The sequence below is a fragment of the Hyperolius riggenbachi genome, chromosome 9, assembly GCF_040937935.1.
Source record: "Hyperolius riggenbachi isolate aHypRig1 chromosome 9, aHypRig1.pri, whole genome shotgun sequence".
NCBI lineage: Eukaryota > Metazoa > Chordata > Amphibia > Anura > Hyperoliidae > Hyperolius > Hyperolius riggenbachi.
In genome coordinates this window covers 81,253,164-81,276,792 of record NC_090654.1, presented here as the reverse complement: position 1 = coordinate 81,276,792, position 23,629 = coordinate 81,253,164, and the positions used below count along the sequence as shown (strand labels likewise).

At 46.7% G+C, this 23,629-nt stretch overlaps 1 pseudogene; it reads left to right on the top strand.

The window, feature by feature from the left end:
- Positions 1-21,357: 21,357 nt before the first annotated feature.
- Positions 21,358-22,118, top strand: LOC137533444 (ras-related protein Rab-2A pseudogene; annotated as a pseudogene).
- The last annotated feature ends 1,511 nt before the right edge of the window (positions 22,119-23,629 follow it).

The window sequence follows — 23,629 nt, the reverse complement described above, 5'->3', positions numbered from 1 at the left end:
TGCTTGATATTGCTGATCTGTCCTGGATTGGCGATATAAGACGGCATGTTTGAATTTCCCTTGAGTGTGGACACCCCCGGTTTATATGTGATTTGGGCCGATGATGATGCTTTAATGCCACACAGAGTCATCTCTATTGGCAGGCATATTGCTGTATCCTACAGGCATAATGCTGTATACTAAAGTTCTGAGGCCCAGTCACATAAGTTGGTGGCTCACCCTGAGTGCAGGGTGGCACGGGGTGTCTCTCTCCTGAGGTTATCACTGCCATTGATGTGGAGGAAGATCTGCCATTGATGGGGAGCAAGGTATGTTTGCCGTTCATTTTTCCTTTCAGCCCAGAGTGCATTACTTGTATACCCAATATAAGGAGTATAGCAGAAACTCCTAATACTGGCCATACATGCAGTGGTGCTCAGCAGAGCTCGAATATTCGAGTAGCTCGAATATTCGAGCTCTTTTTCAGCTATTCGAGCTCGGTATTCGAGCTCCGAATAGCTGGAGCTATTCGAATGGGCTATCCGAGTACACTCGAATAGCCCATTCACTATTCGAGCTATTCGAGCAACTCGGCGCTATTCGAGCTCGGTACCGAGCTCGAATAGCGTCATAGCCCAGATTGATGTCCTTAGAGCCAATCAGAGGGCTCCCAGGCCCTCTGACGGCAGCCAATCACAGAGGGGGACCCTGGCCAGCCCCTACCCTATAAATAGCGGCCGCCATGTTACGTTTCTCCATGCTTGCCTGAGACTTGTACAGAGAGAGAGTTGCTCCTTTGTGCTTTGGCTTAGCAAGTGCTCTATTGTGATCATTTACCTAGCGTTTTTGCTCACCTACACCTGCCATATACACCTATATTGTTGTTAGTTAGATAGACATTGTATTTTAGTTAGTAGCTTGTGTGTTACATTAGAGACAGGCAGCTGCTGCAAGCTTACAGGTTTAGGCCTCAGGGGGGCCTTGCCTCTGTGGGCAGCTGTCCTCTGTTTATTTCTCTCATCTATACCAGTATTTCTGCTGTCCTTTACTAATAGTATTGTAGTTATACTGTACTAGGAGTAGGACACTCACTGACTGTCACTGTTTATAGGCTACTAGCTAGCTCCTGCGTGTGTGCACTCACTCACTGTCTGTGTGTACACACACTCTATTTCCTTCTGATTACTGATAGATTATTGTTAGTTAGTTGTACTTACTGTTACTACTTACTCTTACTGTACTAGGAGTCTAGGACACTCAGTCAGACAGTCACTGTGTTCATAGGCTACTAGCTCCTGCGTGCGGTCACTCACTGTCTGAGTGTACACACACCACCCACACTCCATTTCCTTCTGATCGCTGATTGATTATTGTAATTAGTTAGTTCTACTTACTGTTACTACTTACTCTTACTGTACTAGGAGTCTAGGACACTCAGTCACTGTGTTCATAGGCTACTAGCTCCTGCGTGCGGTCACTCACTGTCTGAGTGTACACACACCACCCACACTCCATTTCCTTCTGATCGCTGATTGATTATTGTAATTAGTTAGTTCTACTTACTGTTACTACTTACTCTTACTGTACTAGGAGTCTAGGACACTCAGTCACTGTGTTCATAGGCTACTAGCTCCTGCGTGCGGTCACTCACTGTCTGAGTGTACACACACCACCCACACTCCATTTCCTTCTGATCGCTGATTGATTATTGTAATTAGTTAGTTGTACTTACTGTTACTACTTACTCTTACTGTACTAGGAGTCTAGGACACTCAGTCACTGTGTTCATAGGCTACTAGCTCCTGCGTGCGGTCACTCACTGTCTGAGTGTACACACACCACCCACACTCCATTTCCTTCTGATCGCTGATTGATTATTGTAATTAGTTAGTTCTACTTACTGTTACTACTTACTCTTACTGTACTAGGAGTCTAGGACACTCAGTCACTGTGTTCATAGGCTACTAGCTCCTGCGTGCGGTCACTCACTGTCTGAGTGTACACACACCACCCACACTCCATTTCCTTCTGATCGCTGATTGATTATTGTAATTAGTTAGTTCTACTTACTGTTACTACTTACTCTTACTGTACTAGGAGTCTAGGACACTCAGTCACTGTGTTCATAGGCTACTAGCTCCTGCGTGCGGTCACTCACTGTCTGAGTGTACACACACCACCCACACTCCATTTCCTTCTGATCGCTGATTGATTATTGTAATTAGTTAGTTCTACTTACTGTTACTACTTACTCTTACTGTACTAGGAGTCTAGGACACTCAGTCACTGTGTTCATAGGCTACTAGCTCCTGCGTGCGGTCACTCACTGTCTGAGTGTACACACACCACCCACACTCCATTTCCTTCTGATCGCTGATTGATTATTGTAATTAGTTAGTTGTACTTACTGTTACTACTTACTCTTACTGTACTAGGAGTCTAGGACACTCAGTCACTGTGTTCATAGGCTACTAGCTCCTGCGTGCGGTCACTCACTGTCTGAGTGTACACACACCACCCACACTCCATTTCCTTCTGATCGCTGATTGATTATTGTAATTAGTTAGTTCTACTTACTGTTACTACTTACTCTTAATGTACTAGGAGTCTAGGACACTCAGTCACTGTGTTCATAGGCTACTAGCTCCTGCGTGCGGTCACTCACTGTCTGAGTGTACACACACCACCCACACTCCATTTCCTTCTGATCGCTGATTGATTATTGTAATTAGTTAGTTCTACTTACTGTTACTACTTACTCTTACTGTACTAGGAGTCTAGGACACTCAGTCACTGTGTTCATAGGCTACTAGCTCCTGCGTGCGGTCACTCACTGTCTGAGTGTACACACACCACCCACACTCCATTTCCTTCTGATCGCTGATTGATTATTGTAATTAGTTAGTTCTACTTACTGTTACTACTTACTCTTACTGTACTAGGAGTCTAGGACACTCAGTCACTGTGTTCATAGGCTACTAGCTCCTGCGTGCGGTCACTCACTGTCTGAGTGTACACACACCACCCACACTCCATTTCCTTCTGATCGCTGATTGATTATTGTAATTAGTTAGTTGTACTTACTGTTACTACTTACTCTTACTGTACTAGGAGTCTAGGACACTCAGTCACTGTGTTCATAGGCTACTAGCTCCTGCGTGCGGTCACTCACTGTCTGAGTGTACACACACCACCCACACTCCATTTCCTTCTGATCGCTGATTGATTATTGTAATTAGTTAGTTCTACTTACTGTTACTACTTACTCTTACTGTACTAGGAGTCTAGGACACTCAGTCACTGTGTTCATAGGCTACTAGCTCCTGCGTGCGGTCACTCACTGTCTGAGTGTACACACACCACCCACACTCCATTTCCTTCTGATCGCTGATTGATTATTGTAATTAGTTAGTTGTACTTACTGTTACTACTTACTCTTACTGTACTAGGAGTCTAGGACACTCAGTCACTGTGTTCATAGGCTACTAGCTCCTGCGTGCGGTCACTCACTGTCTGAGTGTACACACACCACCCACACTCCATTTCCTTCTGATCGCTGATTGATTATTGTAATTAGTTAGTTCTACTTACTGTTACTACTTACTCTTACTGTACTAGGAGTCTAGGACACTCAGTCACTGTGTTCATAGGCTACTAGCTCCTGCGTGCGGTCACTCACTGTCTGAGTGTACACACACCACCCACACTCCATTTCCTTCTGATCGCTGATTGATTATTGTAATTAGTTAGTTCTACTTACTGTTACTACTTACTCTTACTGTACTAGGAGTCTAGGACACTCAGTCACTGTGTTCATAGGCTACTAGCTCCTGCGTGCGGTCACTCACTGTCTGAGTGTACACACACCACCCACACTCCATTTCCTTCTGATCGCTGATTGATTATTGTAATTAGTTAGTTCTACTTACTGTTACTACTTACTCTTACTGTACTAGGAGTCTAGGACACTCAGTCACTGTGTTCATAGGCTACTAGCTCCTGCGTGCGGTCACTCACTGTCTGAGTGTACACACACCACCCACACTCCATTTCCTTCTGATCGCTGATTGATTATTGTAATTAGTTAGTTGTACTTACTGTTACTACTTACTCTTACTGTACTAGGAGTCTAGGACACTCAGTCACTGTGTTCATAGGCTACTAGCTCCTGCGTGCGGTCACTCACTGTCTGAGTGTACACACACCACCCACACTCCATTTCCTTCTGATCGCTGATTGATTATTGTAATTAGTTAGTTCTACTTACTGTTACTACTTACTCTTAATGTACTAGGAGTCTAGGACACTCAGTCACTGTGTTCATAGGCTACTAGCTCCTGCGTGCGGTCACTCACTGTCTGAGTGTACACACACCACCCACACTCCATTTCCTTCTGATCGCTGATTGATTATTGTAATTAGTTAGTTCTACTTACTGTTACTACTTACTCTTACTGTACTAGGAGTCTAGGACACTCAGTCACTGTGTTCATAGGCTACTAGCTCCTGCGTGCGGTCACTCACTGTCTGAGTGTACACACACCACCCACACTCCATTTCCTTCTGATCGCTGATTGATTATTGTAATTAGTTAGTTCTACTTACTGTTACTACTTACTCTTACTGTACTAGGAGTCTAGGACACTCAGTCACTGTGTTCATAGGCTACTAGCTCCTGCGTGCGGTCACTCACTGTCTGAGTGTACACACACCACCCACACTCCATTTCCTTCTGATCGCTGATTGATTATTGTAATTAGTTAGTTGTACTTACTGTTACTACTTACTCTTACTGTACTAGGAGTCTAGGACACTCAGTCACTGTGTTCATAGGCTACTAGCTCCTGCGTGCGGTCACTCACTGTCTGAGTGTACACACACCACCCACACTCCATTTCCTTCTGATCGCTGATTGATTATTGTAATTAGTTAGTTCTACTTACTGTTACTACTTACTCTTACTGTACTAGGAGTCTAGGACACTCAGTCACTGTGTTCATAGGCTACTAGCTCCTGCGTGCGGTCACTCACTGTCTGAGTGTACACACACCACCCACACTCCATTTCCTTCTGATCGCTGATTGATTATTGTAATTAGTTAGTTCTACTTACTGTTACTACTTACTCTTACTGTACTAGGAGTCTAGGACACTCAGTCACTGTGTTCATAGGCTACTAGCTCCTGCGTGCGGTCACTCACTGTCTGAGTGTACACACACCACCCACACTCCATTTCCTTCTGATCGCTGATTGATTATTGTAATTAGTTAGTTCTACTTACTGTTACTACTTACTCTTACTGTACTAGGAGTCTAGGACACTCAGTCACTGTGTTCATAGGCTACTAGCTCCTGCGTGCGGTCACTCACTGTCTGAGTGTACACACACCACCCACACTCCATTTCCTTCTGATCGCTGATTGATTATTGTAATTAGTTAGTTCTACTTACTGTTACTACTTACTCTTACTGTACTAGGAGTCTAGGACACTCAGTCACTGTGTTCATAGGCTACTAGCTCCTGCGTGCGGTCACTCACTGTCTGAGTGTACACACACCACCCACACTCCATTTCCTTCTGATCGCTGATTGATTATTGTAATTAGTTAGTTCTACTTACTGTTACTACTTACTCTTACTGTACTAGGAGTCTAGGACACTCAGTCACTGTGTTCATAGGCTACTAGCTCCTGCGTGCGGTCACTCACTGTCTGAGTGTACACACACTAAATTTACTTGTGATTACTACTGATTATTGTAACTGCTAGTTGTACTTCCTGACTGTTACTACTTACTTACTGTACTAGGGGACACTCACTCAGTCACCTCACCAACCAACCCACTCCATTAAAGTACCCCACTTTTCACCCGCCCTTTTACAAAACTTTTGTCTATACGCCCAAAACATTTAAGATGTCTGGAAGTGGCAGCCAGCGCGGTTTGGGCAAGGGGAAGGGCAGCAAGGGAATCAGGAGGAGAGGGAGCAGCATTGTGGCAAGCCGCGGCCGCGGGCGCGCCACCATGCACAGTTCCGCAGCAGCAGCAGCAGCGTCAGTGGCTAACATTCCTCCCATAGCCACTGGCCGTGGACGCCTTGGGCGCCGCCCAGCAGGAGCATCTGCAACTCACGCTGCAGAGACACAGTAGCAGCAGCGTGTAGCACCTGCTCCGATTTTCCTCCAGCCGGGTCGGAAACGTCCCATTGAGGAAAAGGATGCAGACACTGTGGTGCAACTCATGACGGAGGATGAGCAGCCCGCCATCAGCTCTGCATGCGAGGCCTCCACCCTCACCACCACCACCACCACCACCCCTGTTCGCAGCAGCCGCCCAGCAGGGTCTGGGGAGGAGGCCAGTTCACCGTCAGTCGCCGACCTCTCATTCAGCACTCTTTTGACCCCAGGCATGATGAGTCAATTGTCTGCTGTTGTTGGCGATTTTGAGGAGGAGATGCTGATGGGCACTTTGGGGGATGAGGGATTGGACAGCAAGACTGTGGCGACAGTCAAGCAGCCCATCCATGCATCAGGAGAGGAGTTTGGGGGGTCATCATCCCAGCAGGACATGTTTGAGGAGGGGGAGGATGATGTTGATGACCCGGTGACAGACAGAGACTGGGTGCCACCACCTCCAGGGGATGTCGTCCTCAGCAGCTCGGAGGAGGAGGAGGATGCGCTTGTGGGCCTTGCAAGGAGGCGCATCATTGCAAGCATTGGCAGCGACCCACAGCCTGCTGGTGTCTCAGGCTCAGCAGCAGCAGCAGCAGCATCAGCCAGTACCACCACCAGCCGCACCCAAGCCCCCCCCCCAACCACCACAGGGAGACAGGCAGCAGCGCTTCCATGCCGTAGGGGGATGTTTCTGTCACCAATCTGGCGCTTTTTCACCATGCCCACTGTGTACAGCAAGTACGCCACTTGCAACCACTGTCAGCGGAAGTTGAGCAGAGGTGCAGACCCCTTAAAGTTCAGCACCAGCTCGCTGATCAACCACCTTGCGGCTAAACATTTCCACCAGCATGAGGAGTTCCAGAGGCTGAAGGCATCTGGTGCTGGCAGTGGCACCACACCCATCACTGCACAGCCTTCAGCAGCAGCAACAGCAGCCACCCGCCCTCCTGCTCCTCCAGCAGCACCAGCAGGAGTGCAGAAACGCACTGCTCCTCCCCCCTCTGCAACTCCTGCCGCCGACACTGAGGCCTGTTCTGGCAGCCAGTCCTCAGTGGCCTCCTCCGCTGTGTCTGGTGATTCCCGTGTCAGCAAAAGGCCACGCCAGAGCCTTTTGAGCGAGTCCTTCCAGGGGGTGGTTAGGGCTCTGCCTCCCAGCAGCCGTCGCGTGCGGCAGCTGAACGGCTTGCTGGCACGGGCCATGTGCTCCCAACTCCTGCCGTACACGCTCGTGCAGGAGGGGAGCGACATGCGGGCGCTGCTTGCTTGTGCAGCCCCAGACTGGCAGCTCCCCAGCAGACACTTTTTCTCCCGCAAGGCCATTCCAGCACTGCACCGCTTTGTGATGGCCAATGTGGAGCGAGGGCTGGAGCACGCGGTTGGTGAAAGGGTCCACGTCACCATGGACTCCTGGAGCAGCCGCTTCGGGACAGGCCGCTACCTGTCCTTCACTGTCCACTGGGTCAGCTTGGTGGAAGGGGGTGAGGATGGGAGAGCAGCAGCGGGCACAGCAGCAGCAGCAGCAGCAACACAGTGGGTGGTGCCACCCCGCAGGGTCAGGGGAACTGCAGCGGGTTCCTCCGATCCTCTGCCATCCTCCGCCACACCTGGCCAAACCCCCCGCCTCAGCAGCAGCGTGAAGGCCCGCCACTGCCAAGCGCTGCTGCACTTGGTCAGCCTTGGCAAGACCAAGCTGACGGCAGCCCACGTGTTGGCCAAACTCCAGGAGCAGGAGAGGATTTGGCTGACCCCCAGAGGCCTCAGAGTCGGAGAGGTGGTGTCCGACAATGGGGCCAATCTGGTTGCTGCCATAGACAGGGGAAACCTGACCCACATCCCCTGTCTTGCCCACGTGCTGAACCTGGTGGTGCAGAAGTTCCTGCGCACATACCAGGGGATGGGCGAACTGCTGGAAACGGCAAGGAATGTTGTGCGTCACTTCCGGCGCTCGGCTGCAGCCTGTGCGAGCCTGGAAGACGTGCAAAAGGAGCTGGATCTGCCACGCCATCGGCTGATCATTGACGTTCCGACTCGCTGGAACTCCACCCTGGCGATGTTGGAGCGTATGGTTGAACAGAGGCACGCTGTCAACCAGTACCTTGCCCTGGCCACTGTTTCCGCAGCTCGGAGAAGGGACAAGACCAGCAACATCCCGTCCATCGTCCCCGATGATGACTGGAGGCACATGCAGCAGGTGTGCTTTGTGCTGGCTCCCTTCCTGCAGGCCACAAACATGGTGAGCAGGGACCATGCTATGGTCTGCGAGTGGGTGCCCCTGGTTTCTCTGCTGAACAGGGCCCTCGATGGTTTGCTGGAACAGGGAGCGGCAGCCTTGGACCAGCAGGAGCGGCAACCAGCTGCGCAGTCCACCTCTGAGGGGGAGGAGGAGGAGGACTTGGTGGAGGTCCCTGACCTGGCTGCTGATGAGGGGGATCAGCACAGCGCAGCTGAGTTGGTGCGGGGGTGGAGAGAGGATGAGGCGGCAGAGGAGGAGGATGAGGACAGCACTGACGTCGATGTGCCAGCAGACGTGGCCCGCCTCTTCCCAATGGCAGCGCACATGCTGGCGTGCCTGCGCAGGGACCCCAGGGTGATCCAGATGAAGCAGAGGGAGGACATCTGGATCAGCATGATGTTGGACCCACGCCTCAAGGGGAAGTTGAGCCAGTTCCTGCCGCCTGCAGGAGGAGACCCAGCGCAACAAATAAGGAGCTTGCAGCAGGCCCTTGTTGAGCGCTTGGAGGAAGCCTTCCCCCAGCCTTCCACCCCCACTGTCCAGCAGCCAGCACAGAGGCAGCAGCAGGTGCCTGCATCCAGCAGCAGCAAGCGCCCCACAGACCTGCTGTCTCTCAGCCACGAGCTCTACAGGACTGTAGAGGCTCCGGCAGCAGTGACTAGAGAGGAGATGCATGCAGCAGCATCCTCCTCCGGTCACAGCCAGCGCCTGACCCGCATGGTGGCTGACTACATGGGGTCGTACAGCGGGCTTGACAGCGATGCCCCTGTTGATCCCATGGAGTATTGGGTCAAGCGCATGGAGATCTGGAGCGAGCTAGCGCAGTACGCCCTGGAAGTGCTGTCCTGCCCCCCTTCCAGCGTGCTGTCCGAGCGCTGCTTCAGTGCAGCTGGTGGCGTGGTCACCGAGAAACGCTCACGTCTGTCTCACAAGTCTGTGGACAGACTGACGTTTCTCAAGATGAACCAGGCGTGGGTGGAAGGCGAGTTCCTGGCCCCTGTTGTCGGCGAGAGGGGGACATGAACTGGCTGCCGGAACCATCGTTAATGTGCCTTACCACCCTTTACCACCTCCTGGCTCCTGCTCACTAAGCCAGCCTGGTTCACTTTGACTATTACGTCGCCTGCAGCCACACATTTTACACCTACAGTGGGCTGCTGTGTACTGCCCTTCTGCTGTCTGTCTGTGTTTCCCACTGCCAGGGTACACAGAATGACCTTCTTCTGCTGCCACTCTGCCACCAGCTATTACGTCAAACAATAGCTATATTGGTTGCAAAACCGAAACCAAACAAACCATTAAAAAAAAAAAAGGTTTAATTTTTCTGAGGTGCCCGGGTTGAAAACTGTGTTGTTCCAGTTGTGTATTGGACACAATGTGGGCTGCACGACCGCTGTCTGGGACCTCCTGTTGTGTTTATTTACGGCCCTGGTATCACCGCTAGGTACCAGGGCTATTATGTCACGCTGCCTACCTGCTGCCACACTCACACTACTCCTCCATTCCTCCTGCTGCTGCTGTCTGTCTGTGTTTCCCACTGCCAGGGTACACAGAATTACCTTCTGCTGCCACACTGCCACCAGCTATTACGTCAAACAATAGCTGCTCACATAATTACTCTCCTCCATTCCTCCTCCTGCTGCTGCTGCTGTCTGTCTGTGTTTCCCACCGCCAGGGTACACAGATTTACCTTCTGCTGCCACTCTGCCACCAGCTATTACGTCAAAAAATAGCTATATATCTGTGTAATTGGTTGTAAAACCAAAACTACAAAACCATTACAAAAAAAGGTTTAATTTTTCTGAGGTGCCCGGGTTGAAAACTGTGTTGTCCCAGTTGTGTATTGGACACAATGTGGGCTGCACGACCGCTGTCTGGGACCTCCTGTTGTGTTTATTTACGGCCCTGGTATCACCGCTAGGTACCAGGGCTATTATGTCACGCTGCCTACCTGCTGCCACACTCACACTGCTCCTCCATACCTCCTCCTGCTGCTGCTGCTGCTGTCTGTCTGTGTTTCCCACTGCCAGGGTACACAGATGATTTACCTTCTGCTGCCACTCTGCCACCAGCTATTACGTCAAACAATAGCTGCTCGCCTACTCCTCCATTCCTCCTCCTGCTGCTGCTGTCTGTCTGTGTTTCCCACTGCCAGGGTACACAAAATTACCTTCTTCTGCTGCCACTCTGCCACCAGCTATTACGTCCAAAAATAGCTAAATTGGTTGTAAAACCAAAAACCAAAAAACCATTAAAAAAAAAAAAAGGTTTAATTTTTCTGAGGTGCCCGGGTTGAAAACTGTGTTGTCCCAGTTGTGTATTGGACACAATGTGGGCTGCACGACCGCTGTCTGGGACCTCCTGTTGTGTTTATTTACGGCCCTGGTATCACCGCTAGGTACCAGGGCTATTATGTCACGCTGCCTACCTGCTGCCACACTCACACTACTCCTCCATTCCTCCTGCTGCTGCTGTCTGTCTGTGTTTCCCACTGCCAGGGTACACAGAATTACCTTCTGCTGCCACACTGCCACCAGCTATTACGTCAAACAATAGCTGCTCACATAATTACTCTCCTCCATTCCTCCTCCTGCTGCTGCTGCTGTCTGTCTGTGTTTCCCACCGCCAGGGTACACAGATTTACCTTCTGCTGCCACTCTGCCACCAGCTATTACGTCAAAAAATAGCTATATATCTGTGTAATTGGTTGTAAAACCAAAACTACAAAACCATTACAAAAAAAGGTTTAATTTTTCTGAGGTGCCCGGGTTGAAAACTGTGTTGTCCCAGTTGTGTATTGGACACAATGTGGGCTGCACGACCGCTGTCTGGGACCTCCTGTTGTGTTTATTTACAGCCATGGTATCACCGCTAGGTACCAGGGCTATTATGTCACGCTGCCTGCCTCATTGACTGCATGCTGCCACACACTCATCCTCCTCCTCCTGCTGCTAAATTTACCTCCTGCTGTCTGTGTGTTTCCACTGCCAGGGAGCACATACAATGGCGCTTCCAACATGCGTGCGCCACCAGCTATTTGTTGTTACGCTCAAAAATAGCTGCATTTCTTTAAAAAAAAAAAAAATGAAAAGAGAAATAAGTGACGAAGAAGACGATATAGAAGAAGATGAAGAAGAAGAAGAAGATGAAGAAGATGAAGAAGAAGATGAAGAAGATGAAGAAGAAGATGAAGAAGATGAAGAAGAAGATGAAGAAGAAGATGAAGAAGATGAAGAAGAAGATGAAGAAGAAGAAGAAGAAGAAGAAGAAGAAGAAGATGAAGAAGATGAAGATGAAGAAGATGAAGAAGAAGATGAAGAAGATGAAGATGAAGAAGAAGATGAAGAAGATGAAGATGAAGATGAAGAAGATGAAGAAGAAGATGAAGAAGATGAAGAAGAAGATGAAGAAGAAGAAGAAGAAGAAGAAGAAGAAGATGAAGAAGAAGATGAAGAAGATGAAGATGAAGATGAAGATGAAGAAGATGAAGATGAAGAAGATGAAGAAGAAGATGAAGAAGATGAAGAAGAAGATGAAGAAGAAGAAGAAGAAGAAGAAGAAGAAGAAGAAGAAGATGAAGAAGATGAAGATGAAGAAGATGAAGAAGAAGATGAAGAAGATGAATATGAAGAAGATGAAGAAGATGAAGAAGAAGATGAAGAAGATGAAGATGAAGAAGATGAAGAAGATGAAGATGAAGAAGATGAAGAAGAAGATGAAGAAGATGAAGAAGAAGATGAAGAAGAAGAAGAAGAAGAAGAAGATGAAGAAGATGAAGATGAAGAAGATGAAGAAGAAGATGAAGAAGATGAAGATGAAGAAGATGAAGAAGATGAAGAAGAAGATGAAGAAGATGAAGATGAAGAAGATGAAGAAGAAGATGAAGAAGATGAAGAAGAAGAAGAAGAAGAAGAAGAAGATGAAGAAGATGAAGATGAAGAAGATGAAGAAGAAGATGAAGAAGATGAAGATGAAGAAGATGAAGAAGATGAAGAAGAAGATGAAGAAGATGAAGATGAAGAAGATGAAGAAGATGAAGATGAAGAAGATGAAGATGAAGAAGATGAAGAAGAAGAAGAAGAAGATGAAGAAGAAGAAGAAGATATAGAAGAAGAAGAAGAAGATATAGAAGATAAAGAAGAAGAAGAAGAAGAAGTATATACAGTACTGAACAAAATTCTGGACACAACTTCTCTTTTCACCTTTTTTTTTTTTTAAAGGAACATCCCCACATAATCACTTGCTGTTGTCACTTGGAAAAAAATATGTTTCTTGCATCATTAACCCTCAAAACAAGTGTTGGGAAGCTATTTAAGGCCAATTCGAATAGTCAGCTCGAATAGTTAGCTCGAATACCGACTCAAATAGTGAGCTCGAAGTCCGAGGTCGAATCGAATAGTAAAAATTATTCGACTCGAATATTCGACTGACCTCGAATAATTTACTATTCGAATTCGACCAAACTCGAATTTTAAAAAGGGGTATTTGAGCATCACTACATACATGTAATGATTGCAGAGACCCTAAAATGCCAGGACAGACTCCACAAATGACCCCATTTTGGAAAGAGGACACCCTAAAGTATTATGTGAGGTGCACGGTGAGTTCATAAAAGATTTTAGTTTTTGTCACAAGTTAGCAGAATTTTTTTTTTTTTTTTTTTTTTAACAAAGTGTCATTTTCCGTTAACTTGTGACAAAAAATAAAATTTTCAATGACCTCACCATTACCCTCATGGAATACCTTGTTGTGTATTCTTTCCAAAATGGGGTCATTTGTGGGGGTTGTTAACTGTCCTGGCAAGTGGGCGGGGTGCTAAATTGTGAGCACCCCTGTAAAGCCTAAAGGTACTCATTGGACTCTGGGCCCCTTAGAGCAGTTAGGGTGCAAAAAAGTGCCACACATGTGGTATTGCCGTACTCGGGAGAAGTAGTACAATGTGTTTTGGGGTGTATTTTTACACATACCCATGCTGGGTGGGAGAAATACCTCTGTAAATGACAATCTTTTGATTTTTTTACGCACAATTGTCCATTTACAGAGTTATTTCTCCCACCCAGCATGGGTATGTGTAAAAATACACCCCAAAACACATTGTACTACTTCTCCCGAGTACGGCGATACCACATGTGTGGCACTTTTTTGCACCCTAACTGCGCTAAAGGGCCCAAAGTCCAATGAGCACCTTTAGGATTTCACAGGTCATTTTGCGGAATTTGATTTCCAGACTCCTCCTCACGGCTTAGGGCCCCTAAAATGCCAGGGCAGTATAGGAACCCCACAAATGACCCCATTTTAGAAAGAAGACACCCCAAGGTATTCCGTTAGGAGTATGGTGAGTTCATAGAAGATTTTATTTTTTGTCACAAGTTAGTGGAAAATGACACTTTGTGAAAAAAACAATAAAAATCTATTTTCCGCTAACTTTCGACAAAAAATAAAATCTTCTATGAACTCACCATACTCCTAACGGAATACCTTGGGGTGTCTTCTTTCTAAAATGGGGTCATTTGTGGGGTTCCTATACTGCCCTGGCATTTAAGGGGCCCTAAGCCGTGAGGAGGAGTCTGGAAATAAAACCCGGCAAAATGACCTGTGAAATCCTAAAGGTGCTCATTGGACTTTGGGCCTTTTAGCGCAGTTAGGGTGCAAAAAAGTGCCACACATGTGGTATCGCCGTACTCGGGAGAAGTAGTACAATGTGTTTTGGGGTGTATTTTTACACATACCCATGCTGGGTGGGAGAAATAATTCTGTAAATGGACAATTGTGTGTAAAAAAATCAAAAGATTGTCATTTACAGAGGTATTTCTCCCACCCAGCATGGGTATGTGTAAAAATACACCTCAAAACACATTGTACTACTTCTCCCGAGTACGGCAATACCACATGTGTGGCACTTTTTTGCACCCTAACTGCGCTAAAGGGCCCAAAGTCCAATGAGCACCTTTAGGATTTCACAGGTCATTTTGCGGAGTTTGATTTCCAGACTCCTCCTCACGGCTTAGGGCCCCTAAAATGCCAGGGCAGTATAGGAACCCCACAAATGACCCCATTTTAGAAAGAAGACACCCCAAGGTATTCCGTTAGGAGTATGGTGAGTTCATAGAAGATTTTATTTTTTGTCGAAAGTTAGCGGAAAATAGATTTTTATTGTTTTTTTCACAAAGTGTCATTTTCCACTAACTTGTGACAAAAAATAAAATCTTCTATGAACTCACCATACTCCTAACGGAATACCTTGGGGTGTCTTCTTTCTAAAATGGGGTCATTTGTGGGGTTCCTATACTGCCCTGGCATTTTAGGGGCCCTAAACCGTGAGGAGTAGTCTGGAAATCAAATTCCGCAAAATGACCTGTGAAAGCCTAAAGGTGCTCATTGGACTTTGGGCCCTTTAGCGCAGTTAGGGTGCAAAAAAGTGCCACACATGTGGTATCGCCGTACTCGGGAGAAGTAGTACAATGTGTTTTGGGGTGAATTTTTACACATACCCATGCTGGGTGGGAGAAATATCTCTGTAAATGGACAATTGTGTGTAAAAAAATCAAAAGATTGTCATTTACAGAGGTATTTCTCCCACCCAGCATGGGTATGTGTAAAAATACACCCCAAAACACATTGTACTACTTCTCCCGAGTACGGCGATACCACATGTGTGGCACTTTTTTGCACCCTAACTGCGCTAAAGGGCCCAAAGTCCAATGAGCACCTTTAGGCTTTCACAGGTCATTTTGCGGAATTTGATTTCCAGACTACTCCTCACGGTTTAGGGCCCCTAAAATGCCAGGGCAGTATAGGAACCCCACAAATGACCCCATTTTAGAAAGAAGACACCCCAAGGTATTCCGTTAGGAGTATGGTGAGTTCATAGAAGATTTTATTTTTTGTCACAAGTTAGTGGAAAATGACACTTTGTGAAAAAAACAATAAAAATCTATTTTCCGCTAACTTTTGACAAAAAATAAAATCTTCTATGAACTCACCATACTCCTAACGGAATACCTTGGGGTGTCTTCTTTCTAAAATGGGGTCATTTGTGGGGTTCCTATACTGCCCTGGCATTTTAGGGGCCCTAAACCGTGAGGAGTAGTCTGGAAATCAAATTCCGCAAAATGACCTGTGAAATCCTAAAGGTACTCATTGGACTTTGGGCCCCTTAGCGTACTTGGGGTGCAAAAAAGTGCCACACATGTGGTACCGCCGTACTCGGGAGAAGTAGTATAATGTGTTTTGGGGTGTATTTTTACACATACCCATGCTGGGTGGGAGAAATAACTCTGTAAATGGACAATTGTGTGTAAAAAAAATCAAAACATTGTCATTTACAGAGATATTTCTCCCACCCAGCATGGGTATGTGTAAAAATACACCCCAAAACACATTATACTACTTCTCCTGAGTACGGCAATACCACATGTGTGGCACTTTTTTGCAGCCTAACTGCGCTAAGGGGCCCAAAGTCCAATGAGCACCTTTAGGCTTTACAGGGGTGCTTACAATTTAGCACCCCCCAAAATGTCAGGACAGTAAACACACCCCACAAATGACCCCATTTTGGAAAGTAGACCCTTCAAGGTATTCAGAGAGGGGCATGGTGAGTCCGTGGCAGATTTCATTTTTTTTTTGTCGCAAGTTAGAAGAAATGGAAACTTTTTTTTTTTTTTTTTTGTCACAAAGTGTCATTTTCCGCTTACTTGTGACAAAAATTAATATCTTCTATGAACTCACTATGCCTCTCAGTGAATACTTTGGGATGTCTTCTTTCCAAAATGGGGTCATTTGGGGGGTATTTATACTATCCTGAAATTCTAGCCCCTCATGAAACATGACAGGGGGTCAGAAAAGTCATAGATGCTTGAAAATGGGAAAATTCACTTTTTGCACCATAGTTTGTAAACGCTATAACTTTTACCCAAACCAATAAATATACGCTGAATGGGTTTTTTTTTATCAAAAACATGTTTGTCCACATTTTTCGCGCTGCATGTATACAGAAATTTTACTTTATTTGAAAACTGTCAGCACAGAAAGTTAAAAAAATCATTTTTTTGCCAAAATTCATGTCTTTTTTGCTGAATATAATAAAAAGTAAAAATCGCAGGAGCAATCAAATCGCACCAAAAGAAAGCTTTATTAGTGACAAGAAAAGGAGCCAAAATTCATTTAGGTGGTAGGTTGTATGAGCGAGCAATAAACCGTGAAAGCTGCAGTGGTCTGAATGGAAAAAAAAGTGGCCGGTCCTTAAGGGGTAGAAAGCCCTAGGTCCTCAAGTGGTTAACATGATCACCATTTTTAACATGGCCTTATTTTTATGGAGACCTCAGCAAAAAACGTGGAGGAGGCATTTATTAACATGGCAAAGGAAATTTATGAAAAAATCCAGGAAGGAGTCTTCAACATAAATAACGAGGTGTCGGTAAATCATGCCTATTATTGCAGTTCAAAGACGAGTGTATTCAGACTTAGTGTTTGGCGAACAGTGTTCGCCACTGTTCGGGTTCTGCAGAACATCACCCTGTTCGGGTGATGTTCAAGTTCGGCCGAACACCTGATGGTGTTCGGCCAAACCGTTCGGCCACATGGCCGAACTAAGAGCGCATGGCCGAACGTTCCCCGAACGTTCGGCTAGCGCTGTGATTGGCCGAACGGGTCACGTGGTTCGGACCCGAACGCGCTCTGATTGGCCGAACTGTCACGTGGTTCGGGTAAATAAATACCCGAACCACGTCATATCTCCGCCATTTGTCTGTGGGTTTAGCTTCGGGTAGGCAGGCAGGTTAGTTCGCGCTCCAGCCACGCTAGCCAGGGTCCCCCCAGTCATTGTGTCGCTGCTGGGAATAGTAGTACACCGCTCGTTCAGCCACACTATATAGCATTGTGTTTACTGCCACTCTGTGTACCTCGCTCAGCCACACTATATAGCATTCTGTTTACTGCCACTCTGTGTCTGCTGGGAATAGTAGTACACCGCTCGCTCAGCCACACTATATAGCATTGTGTTTACTGCCACTCTGTGTACCTCGCTCAGCCACACTATATAGCATTCTGTTTACTGCCACTCTGTGTCTGCTGGGAATAGTAGTACACCGCTCGCTCAGCCACACTATATAGCATTGTGTTTACTGCCACTCTGTGTACCTCGCTCAGCCACACTATATAGCATTCTGTTTACTGCCACTCTGTATCTGCTGGGAATAGTAGTACACCGCTCGCTCAGCCACACTATATACCGTTCTGTTTACTGCCACTCTGTGTACCTCGCTCAGCCACACTATATAGCATTCTGTTTACTGCCACTCTGTGTCTGCTGGGAATAGTAGTACACCGCTCGCTCAGCCACACTATATAGCATTGTGTTTACTGCCACTCTGTGTACCTCGCTCAGCCACACTATATAGCATTGTGTTTACTGCCACTCTGTGTCTGCTGGGAACAGTAGTACACCGCTCGCTCAGCCACACTATATAGCATTGTGTTTACTGCCACTCTGTGTCTGCTGGGAACAGTAGTACACTGCCGCTCACTCAGTCACCCCATTACTATATAGCATTGCTGGGATCTGTAGTACTCTGCTCACCCACCCATACCATTGTACTGCCAGTCACTGTGTATATTGCTGGGATCTGTAGTACTTCACTCACCGTCAACCACTTTATAGCATTGCGTACTCTGCCAGTCAGTGTGTATATTGCTGGGATCAGTAATACTCCACTCAACGTCAACCACTATATGAGCTCACCATGAGTTCCTCAGAGACCTCCGCTGTGAGCAGCACTCCCAACAACAGCAACAGCCAACGCCCCACGCAAGCTATAACATCCACCCCAGCAGCCAGTGGTCAGCAGCAGCCCTCCCCGGAGGAGAACGTTGTGTCCATCGGTCCGGCGCCAGAGCGATTATTGAGGGCTGCCATTGAGGAGATGATGGGGCCTGATGCGGAGGAGGATGTCGGGCTCAGGCCAGCATCCCAAGTTAATGTTGAGGACGATGAGGGGTCTGTGTCTGGGGATGTTGGGGTGGCAGAGGTGGGTCAGACTCAGGAGAAGAGTTGTATGATGAGGATGATGATCGGGACCATCTGTATGTGCCTCAGAGTCCGACCCCGGAAAACATGTTGTATCGTGTGTTTAGGTACTAAAATCTGCGTTCCCACTTTCCAGTACTGCCCGGGTCCACGGATCCATATAATTTTTTGGGCAGCACTATCAAACTGTGGTACTATGAGTGAGTTGCCATGGTCCTTCTGTGCTGTCACACTCACCGTCTGTCTGCAGATGGATTGTTCAACACAGCTACGCCATCTGACATGTAGTCCTTGACCATCTTCTCCAGGCGATTGGTGTTGGAGGACGTGGAACTGCCCGATTGCTGTTCTGTGGGCTGCTGCATGGGTGTCAGAAAATGTTCCCACTCCAAGGACACTGCCAATACCATTCCCTTTTGGGCACTAGCAGCAGCTTGTGTTCTTTGCTGCCCTCCTGGTCCTCCTGGGTTTGCTGAAGTCAGTCTGTCGGTGTACAACTAGCTAGAGAAGGAGGAGGATGTCAATCTCCTCTCTAAAGTCTCCATCCTCAAGGGCCTGCTGGAATTGTTCCATTATTGACCTGTCTGACACTTTCTTCAATCAGTTTTTTAACATTGTGTTTGTATAAACTGGGTATAAACCCAGTAATTGGTGTTGTCCAGAATAATGAATAATAATAAATAGTGAATAATGCGCGGGCCGCGTTCAATGCAGTCTAGCATGAATTGAGCCATGTGTGCCAGAGAATCCTGCCAGACTCCTCTGTCTTCATGTTCTTGTGAGCGTTGTGATTGTTGTGATGCACCATATTCGTCACCAGCATCACTTTCTTCCTCTTCTGCTGTCCATTCCCGCTAAATTGTGGAAGTCCAACGTGCACCACTCTGTCCCTCGGCAGTGGGGGCATCCAATTCCTGCTCCAACTCCAGCTGTTCCTCGTCCTGTTCTTTGTCATAGCTGGGACCAGCGTTTCCTGAGGCAGGTTGCCTGATGTTGGTATCATCACGCTGATCGTTTTCATCTTCAGATTCCCCCACTTGCATCATGCCAGCGGTTTCCATCTTCAACATTGATTTCTTCAGTAAACACAGCAGTGGTATTGTAATGCTGACTGTAGAGTTGTCACTGCTCAGTCACAAGCAACGTGGATTGCTCAAAATTTTGGAGGACTTGGCAGAGATCCAACATGGTGGCCCAATCAGATCCACAGAAGCTTGGTAGCTAGCTGCTGGAATGCGCCTCGGCACTGCGCAAAAGCATGCTAGCATGTGCAGCGTAGAATTCCAGCGCGTAGGGAGGGACATCACCCAGCGAGCGATGGTGCGCTAGATTGAATCGCTCCTGCATCTCTTGGTGAGTCCTTCAGAAGCGGTACTGGACTTTAAAAATTATTTTTTTTCCTTCAACAGAAGATCTGCCACGTTGGAGTGAGGAGGACGCCGCCGACCCCGACACCAAGCTGAACCCCGGCGAACTCCAAGCAGAGGATCTTCAGGAACCCTCAAGGCTTTGAGCAAGCTGAGGAGGATCAGCAGTCCCGACGAGACCTCTCCTCATATGTGACTGTGTGCAGTGGAGTAGAGCTCCCCAGAACAACCTCTCACTTGTCACTTTGTCACTGGTCACTTTGTCACTTTGTCATTTTGTCACTTGTCACTGTCACTTGTCACTTTGTCACTTTGTCATTTTGTCACTTTGTCAGTCACTTTGTCACTGGTCACTTTGTCACTTTTCACTTTGTCACTTGTCACTTGGTCACTTGTCACTTGGTCACTTGTCCAGATGATCTCGGTACACCTCCTGCGATTCAAATTCCTGCACACATTGCTCTGGGATTTGGGTGTGATGAATGATGCATCTAACTGGCCACCGGAGGCAATTAAGGCCTTCAAAACATTGAAAGCAGCTTTCTGTTCCGCCCCCATTTTGCGTCATGTTGAGTTGTTGACGTCATGTTCATCCTCGGCCTCACCTTGCATTTCAGTGCGTGGTGCATTTTCCACAGAAAAAGGTTGTGAATCCGGGCACAACATTTGTGGCTGTTCCATTGACCTTTCACAGGTAGAAGATTGTGGGGGTGGGAATAGCTCCTCCGAATAGCCCATTGTGTCCTGAAAACTACTCATTGCATTGCTTTGCGCACGCATTTTTTTGTCCTCATGCAAGGCCTGAGTTGCGTCTGAAAGCGTGGCCTTCTCCTCCTGCGCCTCCTCCTGTTCCATCACGTCTGCTGCTGCTGGGTTAGCATTGCCGCCCGGTCCCTGTTTATTGAACCTCTTATCTTTATTACATTTATGACTGCATGGCGGTACAAAGCATGCTATCCGCACGCTTCTTGTCCTCATGCAAGGCCTGGGTTGTTGTGTCTCAAAGCGTGGCCTTCTCCTCCTGCGCCTCCTCCTGTTCCATCACGTGTGCTGCTGCTGGGTTAGCGTTGCCGGTCCCTGTTTATGGAACCTCTCATCTTTATTACATTTATGACTGCATGGCGGTAAAAAGCATGCTATCCGCACGCTTCTTGTCCTCATGCAAGGCCTGGGTTGTTGTGTCTCAAAAAGCGTGGCCTTCTCCTCCTGCGCCTCCTCCTGTTCCATCACGTGTGCTGCTGCTGGTGCTGGGTTAGCGTTACTGGTCCCTTTTCCTGGAACCTCTTCTCTGTATTACATTTATGACTGCATGGCGACAAAAAGCATGTTACCTGTGCAAAGAATCATGACATTTTCCACATTTAAAAGACAGTTTTTCCTTTGAAACTTTACAATCAATTTTCTCAAAAACTATAAGCTCTTTTTCAAATATTTTTTTTCCTCTTGTACCCACTCCCAAGGTGCACATACCCTGCAAATTTGGGGTATGTAGCATGTAAGGAAGCTTTACAAAGCACGAAAGTTCGGGTCCCCATTGACTTCCATTATGTTCGGAGTTCGGCGCGAACACCCGAACATCGCGGCGATGTTCGGCGAACGTTCGCGAACCCGAACATCTAGGTGTTCGCCCAACACTATTCAGACTGTGCGTGATCTGGCGATTGGGGTAGAATTCGGTGCATGGATGATTACAATTGACAGCAAGCAGATAGAGCTTCAGATTTATGACACTGCTGGTCAGGAATCATTCCGGTCAATCCTGTTCTTATTACAGAGGGGCAGCTGGTACTTTATTAGTTTACTAGTCAATTAGCCCGCCCGTTAGTTAATGGGCGCTAGGGCTGTGACGTCAGGGCGCACGGCCGCTCTCCCTGCCGCACACACCAACGGCCGCCCGCCCCCTGTCCCCATTCTCCTCCTGTCGGCTACACATGCGCAGTAGTCGAAACACATGGACAGGAGGAGGATGACACAGGGACAGTTAGGGTTTATAATATAGGATGATATTACAAGGAGAGACACATATACCACCTCACAACTTGGAAGGTGCCCGCCAGCATTCAAATTCAAATAATGTGATTATGTTAATTGCCAATCAAAGATTTGGAATCAAGAAGAGAAGTAAAGAAAGAAGAAGGAGAAGTGTTCACCAGGGAACATTGCCTTGTTTTTATGGAGACCTCAGCAAAGACAGCCCTAAGCGTGAAGGAGGCATTTATTAACACGGCAAAGGAAATTTATGAAAAATTCCAAGAAAGAGTCTTCAAAATAAATAATGAGGAGTCGGTAAATCATGCCTATTATTGCAGTTCACAGACAAGAGTTTTCAGCCTGTGCATGATCTGACGATGGCGTAGAATTCGGCGCACGAATGATCACAATTGATGGCAAGCAGATAAAGCTTCAGATTTGGGACACTGCTGGTCAGGAATCATTTATTAGTTTATGACATTACAAGGAGGAGAGACACAATTAACAACCTCACAACTTGGTTGGAGGATGCCTGCCAGCATTCAAATTCAAACATGGTGATCATGTTAATTGCCAATAAAAGTGATTTGGAATCAAGATGAGGATCAGGATTGGCTTCAGTCAGAGGCAGTAAAGATGGAAAATGCCTGGAACAGTTTTCTCTTAATTTACTATATAAAATTCTCTAAAATAAAAACTTGGACAGTGCAATGCATGTAAGTAGAACAAATATTTATCTACCTATATACTGGTATGTTTTTTTTTCTGGAGTAGTATGGCTGTCCCTGCTGCTTTAAGTCAGATAGGCCCTGATTCACTACTATACAGAGGTAAAAGGCAGCACAGAGCAATTCAAACAGTATTTACACAGATGATGCGCATATAGCACAATTCTGTTATGTAGGTAAAACAGGTATTTTATCTGTTTCTGCACATGGCAATTATACAGCTATATAAGTGCCATAAAGAGAGATATATCATGAGTTAAGAGAGATAACAGAGGATAAATTGTGAGTTAATAAATAAAGTGAGAAAATCCATGAGATTTTTAAGTGAAATTCATGAGTTTTGTGAATCAAACACTGAGCTTGGACATGGATCTCAAATGCTGAAGCCTTTTTGACTGTCATGATAGTTTACAGCAAGTTTCTTCCTCCCTCCATTCCTCCCGCCCCTCTCCCCACCCTTCTGCCGCTGTGCAGGATATTTTCAAGTACAATCAAGACTTTTTCTGCAGCTGTGAAGAAAGTGGCTCATTCTTCTCATTTAGAAGTATGTTTCCTGGGCTAGATACACAATCACCGAGCGAATGGTGACGATTTCACAAGTCCTTCAATCAACAGTTCCTCTGAGGACTTTCCCAGCGAGTTACAGTACATGAAAATGTTCTGATCAGTCGATGAAAAGGAAGAGCCTTCATTATATTATTAAACTCTTTTCAGTTCATTTTTTTTATTTCCAAATCAATGTGGTAAGCGCCATGGTTACGGGGCAAGATGTTTACAGTGGAATATTTCAGTGTCTGTGAAACCAGAGCTGAATGCACTGTGTATGATAGACAGAGAAGAACATTTAATGAGAGCTAGCGAGGAATGATGTGGAAGCAGGTAAAATACCTCATAGCAACCATATATCACACTATGCTAATCTAATCAAAACATGGATGATGTTATGTGCTTGTTATAGACTTCTGCCTTTTTGCACATAATCCGTGCTCACTGCACCTCTAATATGGTAGCTTGTATAGGACAGGTAATTCTGTTCACCAGTGGGGTGTCTCTGGATTTTGTACAAAAGAAAAAGGAGAAACCGAGAGCCCACAATAGTGTAGTATGTTTAACGTAATTTAAGGAGGATAAATAATTCTCACAAACAAGGGTTACCAC